The sequence below is a fragment of the Procambarus clarkii genome, chromosome 27, assembly GCF_040958095.1.
Source record: "Procambarus clarkii isolate CNS0578487 chromosome 27, FALCON_Pclarkii_2.0, whole genome shotgun sequence".
NCBI lineage: Eukaryota > Metazoa > Arthropoda > Malacostraca > Decapoda > Cambaridae > Procambarus > Procambarus clarkii.
The window spans coordinates 13435179-13448374 of record NC_091176.1 but is presented as its reverse complement, the minus strand read 5'-3'; the positions used below and the strand labels follow the sequence as shown (position 1 = coordinate 13448374).

Below are 13196 nucleotides of genomic sequence, written 5' to 3'. Positions count from 1 at the left end.
CTCAGGAAAAATGGTATAAAACAATACAATTTTTAAGAGATGACGTCGCTTATCAATAAAATAAATAACCGCTGCAAAGATAAGGTTCTGAAAACGCATAGGGAAAAATGACTGCATCTGCGTTGTGTTCCTACCATGTTGGTGTTAATTGTTTCTTTGGCAATGCAATACATTCATGAAGGACATCATGCTTTGTAGCATTAGAACACAAGGATCCTATTATGCATTATTCATTTCTTTCCACCTTTTGAAGGGAGAGGATTAATTCATTAGCTCCCTCGCTTCTCATTAATCAAATCGCCGAAGTTTCATTTATCTCTGAAATTCTATCCCCAGTACTCTGTAAGTTCAATCATATCATTATCTCGGTATTAGTATTTCCTTGAGGTTAATTTTGGGATTATTCTCATGGCTTCTTTTTGTACTTCAACATGTTAGTCTGCCTTTACCAAAACAAGACATGACAGGGGACAGCATAATCAATAACAGATCTCACAGTATGCCATGTGATTACCAATGGAATGTGAATTGTAAAATATGATTAATAATTGTGTACTGTATGAGTTTGTGATCCCCTTGAGGGACCTTATATAGACGAGGGTAAAAATAACCTTAGCTACTCCATCCTTTTGAGATGGAGTACCTAAGCTACTCTACTCTACTACTTGCTACTCCTTCCTTTTCCTCGATAAACTTACTTGAACTTGAACTTAAACAACGGGTTTAGCGGGTGCATGGAATGGACTTTGGTCTTTGTTTACGAGGATGGGCTGGTTACGCAACCCGTCCTCTTAAAAATAACGTCGCTTTTCGCTTAACCATGGCGACAGGCTGACTGCTGACGTTCTAACATTTCTCGAAGAGCGCTTCGCTGACGTCCTCTGTGTCGAATCGCAACTCTGCAAATGCATTTCCCACGTACTTAAGATACAAATGATCGCCAACAGAACCTAAACAACTAACCTAACATAATGAGCCTGGTCTGAGAACAGGATGCATAAATGGTTTGGAACCTGTCCGTCTAATTACCCAAAGCTACCCAAATTTACTCAAAGCTTCCCAAAGCTTCCTAGCATTACTTAAGTAATTAAGAAATATGATATATTTACTCACTATATTGTTGGTGTTGAATGTAGACCATGAAAAAACACAATTTTACTCTGAAATAATATAAATTTATAACGAAATTAGAAGAAACTAAGTGGCATGAGAGGCCATAGGAAGTCGACGATCCAAGCGACAATGTTGTGGAGCGACTTATCCAAGATGAACAAATCATTCAAGATATATTGTTGCCTAGAGGTTGTATTAAGTTAGGTTTGGATAGGTTAGGTTTAGTTAGGTTAGTTTAGGTTAGGTTATGTTTGGGTAAGTTAGTTAGGTTTGTACAGGTACTTACTATAGGGTAAGTACAGGAGGCTCATATGCCAGTAAACATTGTCGCTTGGACCGTCGACTTGCTTTGGCGTCACCAGCTTCTTATTTTTGTCTAATTTCGTTATAAAATGATACTTTTTTAGAGTAAAAATATGTTTTTCATGTTCTACATTCAGCACCAGCATTATAATGAATAAATATATTTATTCATTACTAACGTAATGCTAGGAAGCTTTGTGTAGTTTTGAGTAAGTTTAGGGTAGCTTTGGGTAATTAGACGAACTCTTTGGAACGTTTCCTTACACCCGATGCCCTCTGTTCACCAAGCAGTAAATAGGTATCCGGGAGTTGGTTAACTGTTATGGAGTTGCATCCTGGGAAGAGTCAGTAGTTCGACCTTGGAGGGGACCTCGACGGCAGCCTAACGCATATACATGCACAAGCTGCCTGTCCCACTTTAAAACAAATTATTATTATTATTCTGTGCTCTAGTATTCTAGAACATGGAAGGAGTTAGGGGGCAAGTGGATTGAGGAAGTGACGTAGTGGTGATTATTGGTGGTAAGGTAATTGAGCTGATCTCGGAAGGGCTGGGGATTGGGCCGACTTGGTGGGGAGTAACTCAACAAGTTTCTGCAGGGAGTGTCCGCTTGTCTGACAGTAACTAATGACCCTAAGCTACTCTATTGATTGATTGATAAAGATTAAGCCACCCAAAAAGTGGCACGGGTATGAATAGCCCGTAAGTGGAGGTTCTTTGGAGCCATTGCCAGTACCAATAGTTGATACTGGAGATCTGTGGATAGATGGGGGTCATCATGATCGCTCGCATTTTATGTCCCACAGGACGCTTGGTCGCTAGGCTCTAGTTTAATATACAAAGCGACGCTTTATATCGGAACAGAATAACCTTGGTGAACAAATCCACAAGGGCCGTGATGAGGATTCGAACCTGCGTCCGAGAGCATCCCAGACGCTGCTTTAATCGACTGAGCTACGACATGGTCAAAAAATCCTCGTTTGTGCCTCGGAGAGGCTGCAGGATCCAGTAAGTTCAGTAGAACTTCGGTTTCAACTCCTTTTGATCATGTAGCTCAGTCGATTAAGGCAGCGTCTGGGATCCTCTCGGACGTAGGTTCGAATCCTCGTCACGGCCCTTGTGGATTTGTTCATTTGATGCATCACACAATTGTGATTTCTGTGTGTAAGAATAACCTTGGTAGTTTGGTACCATCAGGTACCAAACTATCAGGTCAGGTACCTCGTCGTCCTTTTCGAGGAATTGCATTTGTCCGTTTGGGAATCTGCGGTGGAATTCTGGGTCGCGGTATTCTTTCTTCAGTATTGTGAGGTCAGTGTAGGAGTTCCTGGTGCTGGCGTGGACATACATGGAGTGCGGGTATTTGTTCTGGCTGATTATCTTGTTACATTTGTGGGTCAATTTTCGTCTGGTGTGTACGTTGCCATAAACTCGCTAGGCGGAATGAAGAGCGCATAGCAAGTACTTCTGTCTTCGTCATCGGTCGAAAGGCCATTCTCGTCGACGTCGGCGGTGGCTCTGGAGAGCCTCCAGGTGTCGGTTGTGGGAGTTTCGGGTGGTCCGCCGTCGTCTTCGGATGTGATGTCTTCGTTGGCACGGGCAGCAAGGGTAGGTGAGTGGCGTCTCTGTTTCCGGACTGGTTGTGGGACCTGTCGCGGGATCGGACGCCAGGCCGGCCGCAGGTGGAGGGGCTGGGAGAAGGTCACCTGGTCCCGTCACCGTCGGTAGTCCTTTTGCGGTGAGCAGTCGGTTGATGGTGTGCTACTCTATCCTTTTGGGGTGTATTTTATTGTCTCGGTAAACTTACTTGAGGGTCGCGACTATAAGGATCGCGAAGGTGATTTCCAATAAGAAGTAAGAAACATTGTCGTGTTCCTGTTTTCGCAGTATTCAAGCATCAGCAAGGCCTCCGAACCGGAACATGTATATTGTAGTTTTTTTTTTTTACTGAAGGTGCTTTAAGAATATAAAGGAGAATGAATTTCTCTTCCCTGAGAGTCATTTTCATATACAAGATTAGATAAACCTGTAAACTATTTAATGTAATGTTTTTTCGATAATTTACTATTTAATTTCACTAAAAAATATGAATGAAAATTTCCATGCATAGAAAACGTAGAGGTATAATATAAACAATCTTTTCAGCGGTCAGTAAAGGTTTATAACGTTACCAACAACGAGAAGTTGGTTGGTTTTGACAGCAACTATTTGCTCACTTAACTTGTTCCAACCGTCTACAACTTTTTGCAAAAGAGAATTTATGTTTCCTTCGTCATCTTTGTTATCTTACCTTAAATTTATGACCTCATGTTCCTGAAGTTGCAGATTTCAAGCATACTTCTTTGTCCATAATGTCGATTCATGATATTATTTTGTATGTAGTGATCATATCGCCTCTTTTCCTTTTATTTCATGCTTTGGTATAGTTAATACCTATGGTCTCTCCTCGTACACCAATTGTAGTCTTTCACTACAGTTACATCCCCGCTCCTGTGCCAAGTAAGTCCACTACGGGCTCGCCATATCCCGTGCTACTTGGAACTTTTTGTTCCGAATAGCTGAATCTAAAGCAACAACAACTCTCCTCGTAGCCCTTGTTTTTTCAGTTCCGGAAGTCATTTAGTAACATGTTTTTGTATCATCTCCAGCTTATTGATGTTTTTCTTGAGAGATGGGCGCCATATAACTGCTGCATCTTAAAGTTTCGGTTTCACAAATATCGTAAACAACTTAGTATTTCACCAGCCATATGTTTAAATGATGCTCTCGGACGCAGGTTCGAATCCTCGTCACGGCCCTTGTGGATTTATTCTGTTTAAAGGTTATTCTGAAATTTTTAAGCATAGCTCAGGCTTCTCTCACAATAACCTTTATGTTGTCCTCTGGTGACAGTTTTACTTGTCCAGAAACATCCCCTACATCTTTATTATTTATCAGCGTCGTTGAATATCTTTTCACATAATTTGTAGGTGGTGTCGTCTATTTTATCCTATTGTACATTCCATAACATGGTATTTATTCACATTGAATTCCATTTGCCAAGTTGATTTTGCTCATTTATTATGCACCTAATCCCGTAGTTGGTAGAGAAAGGTTACAGAGGCACATATGGGTAATTTACATTTGTGGTGAGCTAATTACAGTTACTAATTTTCTTTGATTTTGGGGAGAATCACTCTTAAGTTTTTTGATATAGCTAGCTACAAGATAGCACAGCTGCAGTACACTATCCTGATTTGCTTTAGTTATCCCAGCATTTTGAATGCACTCCTGAACGCTTGATCTCAAGCTTTTTTTTAGGGGGAAATCTGTTTTAATAGCAAACATGTTCATGAAATTCTGCATCACCTCTGGTAGATAGTACATGTAGTTAGTAAACATTACTGGTACTAGTACTGGACCTTGTGGTAAAGAGCTAGCAACATTTCACCAATCTGTTACGTTGCCCGTAATTACCGCCTTCATTTTTATGTCAGAAAAATGTTCATACATATGAGAACGCTGCCTGTCATCCCTCCAGCATATTCCAAATTACAGAACCAAAAAACTTTGGAACCCAACAGGCGTGCCTCCAGGGAGGATCGAACTCCCGGCCTCTGGTTTACTAGACCAGCGCTCTATCCACTGAGCTATGGAGGCTCGACGTGAAAATATGTCCTAGGTGATAAGGTGAATGGTGGGAGGCGACGGGAATGGGGGGGGGGGGTGATACAGTATGATGGCTAGATAATATTGTCCTGCCAGACTGAGTGCCGCTGCCGTGTGAATCTATGTTACCTGATGTCCACATATTTCCACGCACATGCAAACTCTAAGCAACTGTACACCAGCGCATAAGAAATGGGAAGACTGGGGAACCTAAGAGCTCACTTGTGTGACAGCTCTTCCTGCCCCTGAATGTTGTCCTGTCAGGAGAGACCTCACGGTCTCCTCAGCTTACTCATTCCCTGTCAAAAGGACTCTTGTGACTTACTCATCTTACTCATTCCCCGTCAGGAGAGAGCCTTATCATTCTATTAATTTCCCAGAAGGACCTCATGACCTATTCACCATGATGTCTGAAAGGGTAGGATCACAAGATGCTATCCTCTATGTTAATACACAGTTCCGTGTTCATCCACCCACACCCACAGTTCCGTGCTCATCCATCCACACCCACAAGCCGCAGCTCCGTGTTCACCCACCCACACCCACAGCTCCGTGCTCATCCACCCACACCCACAGCTCCGTGCTCATCCACCCACACCCACAAGCCACAGCTCCGTGTTCACCCACCCACACCCACACCCACAGCTCCGTGTTCACCCACCCACACCCACACCCACAGCTCCGTGCTCACCCACCCACACCGTTTTGTAGGTGGATGGCCCATTTGTTTTGCTTTGTTTTGTTATTCTTCTTTCTTTATCTTTGCTCTCGTTTGATCTTTGTTCTCGCTTGTTTTGACATTGGTCTCGATTGAACAAACTAGGTTGTGAGTTTCTAAAGCGTCAAACGATAGTTAGCAACTCAGGTCATGACCAGTAGAACGACGTCATGGGTAGGAACCCGAGGTCATGGCCACGAGAACGACGTCATGGCCACGAGAACGAGGTCATGGGTAGGAGAACGAGGTCATGGGTAGGAGAACGAGGTCATGGGTAGGAGAACGAGGTCATGGCCACGAGAACGAGGTCATGGGTAGGAGAACGAGGTCATGGCCAGGAGAACGAGGTCATGGGTAGGAGAACGAGGTCATGGCCAGGAGAACGAGGTCATGGGTAGGAGAACGAGGTCATGGCCAGGAGAACGAGGTCATGGGTAGGAACCCGAGGTCATGGCCAGGTATCTGAGGTCATGCTCCGCGAACATAGACCAAAATATTTCAGGTAGTTTCATTCCAAGTCAAAGTGTTGGTTCCGTGTAGAAAGTAGCGGAGGGGCGGACACCCAGCCTGCAGTATATGATACACGTAGCGACTGATGGTCAGTCGTCGACAAATAGTAGTGCAGGAAATGGAAATAATCCGGCGCGACGGTCCGATTTTCTGTACCAAACTTGACATCAGTGGACCGAGGACATGATTTACCAAACCCTTAATTGTCCACTTACGAAACCTATGCATCTTTCTTCGGTCATGGATGTTTAGTTTACATCTTGAGGTGATTTCGGGGCTTAGCCTCCCCGCGGCCCAGTTCTCGACCAGGCCTCCTTTTTGTTACACATCCTCAGGAAGCAGCCCGTAGCAGCTGTCTAACTCCCAGGTACCTATTTACTGCTAGGTGAACAGGAGCATCAGGGTGAAACAAATCTGCCCATTTGTTTCCGCTTCCACCGGGGATCGAACCCGGAACCTCAGGACTACAATTCCGAAGCGCTGTCCATTCAGATGTCAGGCCCATGACGTGGGTTGGAAGACAGAGATATGTTCTCTCTCTCTCTCTTTCTCTCATTTTTTCCTTCCATTTCATTCTGTGCCGTACATGTACATTTACGTATACAGTACAGTGAAGGGGAGGGCCCACTGGGAAGCGTTTCAAGAAAAACCCATCAAAACCCATGCCGCCAGAGTAGCAGGCACCGGCTCTGCCAACGAGACGAGCAGAGTCTCTGCCTGCTCTCTCTCTCTGTGGTGTCTAATATAAATTTGACAGTTTTAAGAGTTCCGCAGTGCTACGAGGTTTTCTGTAACAATAATGACATTAGGTTGCGAATTTTCGAAGCTCGTAAGCTGTTCAATAAACACAGACCAAGCCGCAATGATCGAGGGAAGATGTACAGGTTTGGTGAGCAGACATATAAATACTTGATGACTCCCGGTTCAGAGACATGTTTTCTTCGTGGGATTTATGAAGACTTACCAGTACCGTCCAAGAGCTTTAATTACAAATTGCACCATTTGTAATTCTTACAAGTGGATTTGTAAGATTCTTACATTTGATTTTTACCCAACCACTTGAGCTGGACGATAGAGCGACGGTTTCGCTTGCAGGTCGGCGTTCAATCCCCGACCGTCCAAGTGGTTGGGCACCATTCCTTCCCGCCCGTCCCATCCCAAATCCTATATAGTCGTAATGGCTTGACGCTTTCCCCATGATAGTTCCCTTCCTTTCTCTTATCCACAGAAGCAAAACTTATGGAAAAGTTTTAGGCGTAGTTCTAGCAAGATCCTACACATATATACAGGTCACCAAACAATGTCGCGCACACACCACACGGTCGTATAATATAGGTAACCAAGACCTAATACCTGATTAACCACTCGTACATCAGGCTGCGAGCAGCTGCATCAAACTGCCTGGTTAATCAGACCAAGAGGCCTGGTCAGAGACCGGTCTGCGGTGACATTGATCCTCGAAACCCGCAACAGGTTGTGAAGGCAGGCGGTTGTTGTTGTTATAGATTCAGCTACTCGGAACAAGTCCCAAGTAGCACGGGCTATGGTGAGCCCGGCAGGCGGTGCCACACGCCATATATATAGTGCAGGTGACCAAACAAGCACGAGAATGCGTGAGTCCTGCGGGCTTTCCTATAGTTACGTCATCAGGAAATGTAGCTCTCATTTTCATTTGTCCTTGCAGTCGCCCGAGGCTACACGAATCATCAGTTTAGAAATTTAAATAAAGTTATTATTAAAGTTTTAAACTAATGTATAAGAATGTATACATTACAAAAAAATGTATTACTTTACTATTTCATGAAAACTTTGTCTAAATATTTGAATACCTCACAAATATCAATATCAGTGTGACATTTAGTAATCATAATAATATAAGTTTGAGTTATACTGCCGTACACTTGTTCAATATAGCCGTTATTGTTTTGTATAAATTCTTACAAAGTTTCTGATTCTGATAAGAAATATCATAGAAAAAATATGGGGGGGTGGAGGGGGTAGAAATAGCCTAAACTACTCTATCCCTTTGAGATGTATTTCTTTCTTGTCTCAATAAACATACTTGAACTTAAACATAGGAAAATCATTGGTTATAATTTCAGCTGCAAACTACAATTAGTGTGTTCAAAAGCACGTGTAAACCTTGTAATAAATTATATGTGGGGTCAAATTGGTAAACACCTAGATGGGGAGGAATGATGCAACCTCAACACAGCACATTGAAATTAAAATTGAAATTGAAATAAGTTTATTGAGGTAAAATACACACAAAGGGATGAGGTAGCTCAAGCTATTCTCACCCCGTTCAGTACATCGTGTTAATACATACATAGACACACATCACAAACAATAAACATATTACCAAACATTCTGAGAGATAAACATATACATTTCCTAACACAGCACATGATCAGGTCATGATTATAATGCAGTTTAATTCACCTGGTTCATCGGAGATTCTAACTGTCTTGAAGCTTACTAGGCAGTTCTCCTTCCACGAGAACATGAATTAGGTTATTAAATCACGCAGTTGATATAAACCATATAGAATTACCGTCAATAAATTATTAAAATATTATCGATTTCACCTGTATAATAAATAGGGAAAAACGTAATTTAATTATTAGCACAGGACAATATATTTAAATGACTTTATAATTGGTAAAATATGTGAGAAATATGTAAAGTCGAGTAAGATGTAATTCAGCATGTTACCTGTCGTTTAAGTCAGTTCATTAATTACAATATCAAATGTGTATTGTTGTTTTTTCTGTCGTGAATGTATCATCTTCTAAAACTATTATGTAGTTCTCGCAACACATCTTTCACTTCCTCCACACAGCTTAAGGCAGAAAATGGATTCACTTATAAACACTAAGTTAGGCTACAGATTACTCACAGTTTTTGTTACGTACAACTCCTTGGTGTTCGGCGCCCTCTCGTGGCACTTTTCTAGCCGTCCGTACTCATGGTGTTGAGTGTGGTCGGTGTGTGCTGCAGGTCGGTGTGTGCTGCAGGTCGGTGTGTGCTGCAGGTCGGTGTGTGCTGCAGGTCGGTGTGTGCTGCACTCGTTAGTGCAGTGAGAGGCCTCACTCTCGGGAGCGTCACCTTGGCCCGCGGCCTTCCATGCCTAGTAACCTTCTGACACTTGTTGCTTGTATTTCCTTCCCGCGCCGCTTCACTGATGACTCTTGCTCCGTTTCCTGTCTACTTCCCTGCTTCCTGTCTTCCTACACACACTGCCACACACCAGTTTACCTGAATACTGGCTCCACCAGAGGAAATGGTACAAGCATCCCAAAGTTTCCATTCCTTCCTGGGAAATTCTTTTTGATCAATATGATAACAATAAATATGTATTAAGGGTTTGTGGCGGATGATTGAGGGTGTTGGTGAGCATTATGGGGCCTCGGGTTACCATCCATCCTCTTAACTAATACGTCGCATTTTCTTTACGGAATCGATTAATCTATTAAAAATGCGAAGTATTGCTAAAAATTAGAGGACTGTAATATTGACGTTTTCAATGTATCGGCCTCGATAGTTTGTATAGGTTTGCTTGGGCTCTTACGTTTCTCTTGAGGCAAAAGAGTTGTATTTTTTACGGAGTGTGGAGAGAATGGGCTGGGTTATGATCTCGGGTCCTCCAGGTTCCAGGTCTTTGGTCTGGATCACCCGCTAATGGACAGCCCAAATGTTGGCAATTTATGTTACATTAAACGAGTACGGACTTTCGATTACGATCATTTGTTTTAAATATTGTGTAAATACTACAGTATTGTGTGTGAGAGTACTTAATGTATACCCTTACCTTCACACTGCTGGAACTATGTTAGTTAATATTACTAAATCGAGAATCAACGGGAAATGTTATCGTAGGAGCACGTGAACCAAGGAGAACTTATCTTGGGGCAGGGTAGGATTGCGTCATCAAATGATCCAAACCCTCTTGGATTGCGTCATCCCACATTGCTACCCCCCCTCACCCTCCCCCAACAAACACACATACACACACGCACACAGTTCAGTCGTGTATGCACAAAAGGTGGAACACGCCCAGTTGGTTGTAGGGGTAAAGTTTATGAAGAGACTCAGAGCAAGTGAGGACTTCTGGAAGCTGCAGGATGCGTTATGTAGGTTGGCAGCAAGGTCACATAAATGGTTACTGGACTTCAGTTCGGATGAGTGCAAGTTCACGATGATGGAAACAGGATTAGTTATGCAGTTGTTTGTTGTACTGTATACGTGTATGCGACATTATGAGCTTAATTATGAGTGTATGTATATGAGTTTACGACATTATGAGTTTATGTATAAACGACATTATGAGTTTATGTATAAACGACATTATGTCGTTTAATACAACATTAAGACATGAGCAGAGAGCCTTATTTACAGGCTCTCTGCCTGTAAATAACGTAGGTAATACCCCCCCCCCTTCCCCCTTACACACACACATGGAAACTATAGAAGGTTCAGTCATTTGCGACGAGGCTCGGCTCAGAATTGCAAGGAATGGAATATGAAGAGGGACTGAAGGAACTAAACCTGACGGCGCTAGAAAAAAAGGAGAGAAGAGAAATGTGATAGAGCAACCCATTCTCCTGTTTAGGTAATAGTTTTTGTAACTATGTGCACCATAGTACAAAGAGTGACGTTATAAGCAATTAGATAGTAGAACTTTGTACTATTTACTTCATAAGAGTTCGGAAAAATGAAATTAAAAAACAAACTTAAATATTCCAAAACCTAGTATAGCACATATATGTACTATATTAGGCCTTTGAAGGTTAGGCTAGTTTAGTTTGTCTTTGCAGCATAAGTAGAAAATAGTTTTCCGGTTTGTCCAAATTCATTAGTACCGATTTCTACTTTCCAATTGCGTTGTACGTCGGTATATGTCCTATATGTCCTCATCCTTCCTATATGTACTACGAAAACAGGAGGATGGGCTGCATAGAGACGTGCACAATACTTAGGGGGGGGGGACTGACATAATGAAAAAAAGAGGAAGTGTTCACAATGAATAATTTTGCCCGAAACGCTATGCGTGCTGCTGGCTTTACAAGAATGTAGAATCATCATCATTACTACGTATTCTGTTACCCCCCCAATGTACCTTCTTGTATATAAATATATAAATAAATAAAAAATAAATAAATAAATAAAATAACAATTAAAAAAACAAGTGGGCATGGGTGGAAACTTGAGACTGGCGAGTCATAGAGACGTTAGAAAGTTTTCATTTAGCGTGAGAGTTGTGGGAAAATGGAATGAACTAAAGGTGCAGGTTGTAGAAGGAAACTTCATTTATAATTGTCAAAGTAAATATGATACGGAAATAGAGCAGGTGCTCTATTTCCGTGCTCTATTTTCATTACTTTAGACATTCGGCGGCTAGAAAGGCGGGATCCAAGAGCAAAAGCTCGATCCTTCAGGCAGGCACAAATAGGTGAGTACAAGTAGGTGAGTATATACAGGGCGCCTAGTGGCTGAGTGGACAGCACTCAGGACTCGTAATCTGGGAGACCGGGGTTCGATCCCCGGCGATGGGGACAAATGGACAGAGTTTCTTTCACCCTGATGCCTCTGTTACTTAGCAGTAAATAAATAGGTAAATAGGTACTGAATAAATAGGTAATAAATGGGTAAATAGACAGCTGTTACGGGCTGCTTCCTGGGGGGGGGGAATTGATTGTTGATTGATTGACAGTTGAGAGGCGGGCCGAAAGAGCAGAGCTCAACCCCCGCAAGCACAACTAGGCAACTAGGTAAATACACACACACACACACGCAAACACAACTAGGTGAATACAAGGAATCTTCTAAGTGTGTCTGTACCCAAGCACTGAGGGATTGGGCGAGGTGAAGGGGAGGTTAGGACGCGAAAACGGTAAACATCTCATTATTGCGGCCAGTAGTCTCTGACACTGGCGCCACAAGACCACTTAAATCCCCCATGAAGATCACTGCGCCATAGACGCTGGAAGATGGAAGGTGAGCAAATGATCATGTACCAGTAATGCTTCATAACACACACACACACACACACACACACACACACACACACACACACACACACACACACACACACACACACACACACACACACACACACACACACACACACCTTAGATTGAGGGTGACGCTGCTAATGATGAGAGACTTCAGTCACAGATAACTGACTGGGAATCAATTTTTAATTTTATTTTGCCCCACGGGGCGAGTTTATTGGGCAGCGCCACTCATCCGGTGAGTGGACATATCGCCATAGCAGGATGCACAACACTCCCCCAATCGCTAATCGAAAGAAAACCCGCTGGGTTGTTCATCCTGTCACTTATACCCAGACACAGCTGGAACTTTCTTAGCTGTCTCAAGTGAACAGCTCCTCAAACAAGAAGATTAATTTTTGTCAACCCTTAAAATCTTACGTTATCTTTCAGGTGCAAAATGTGGGAATCTTTTAAGAACAGTATCTATATTTGACAAATAGTGTTTTCCCTAACTCAAACAATGTGGGGTTTATTATTCTATACATGTTTCTAATGTCTCTCAGGTGTTCACACTCTCTCAGGTAGTGGTCAAGGCGGTGTCCATCACTCTCATCACAGATTCTGCAACTTCGCTGATCAACTGTTGTTTCCATTCCGAATCTCCATGGATAATTGTATCCAAGACGGATTCTCGCTATTACTGATTCTCTCTTGCGTCTTCTTCCTCTTCGTCCATAATGATTGGGATTGCCAGCTGCAACCCATGTTGTACCATCTTACAGATTCGCTGATTTGTGCTTCTATCCTCCTTTCCTCAGTTACCTTGTCACGGTGATGTTGCCTGACAATACTTCTAATTTGTAGTAGAGTCTTGGGTATGAAGTATTCAATATGGTCTTCTTCAGCG

General features: G+C 42.6%; 1 protein-coding gene and 1 non-coding gene across 2 annotated transcripts in view; one reads left to right on the top strand and one right to left on the bottom strand.

Moving 5' to 3' along the window:
- Positions 1-13196, top strand: part of LOC123762681 (bifunctional protein GlmU) — a 30561-nt gene that overhangs the window by 6113 nt on the left and 11252 nt on the right. The window lies entirely within an intron of this gene.
- Positions 4984-5056, bottom strand: TRNAT-AGU (transfer RNA threonine (anticodon AGU)). Its single transcript has one exon. It is a non-coding gene; the product is annotated as a tRNA-Thr (tRNA).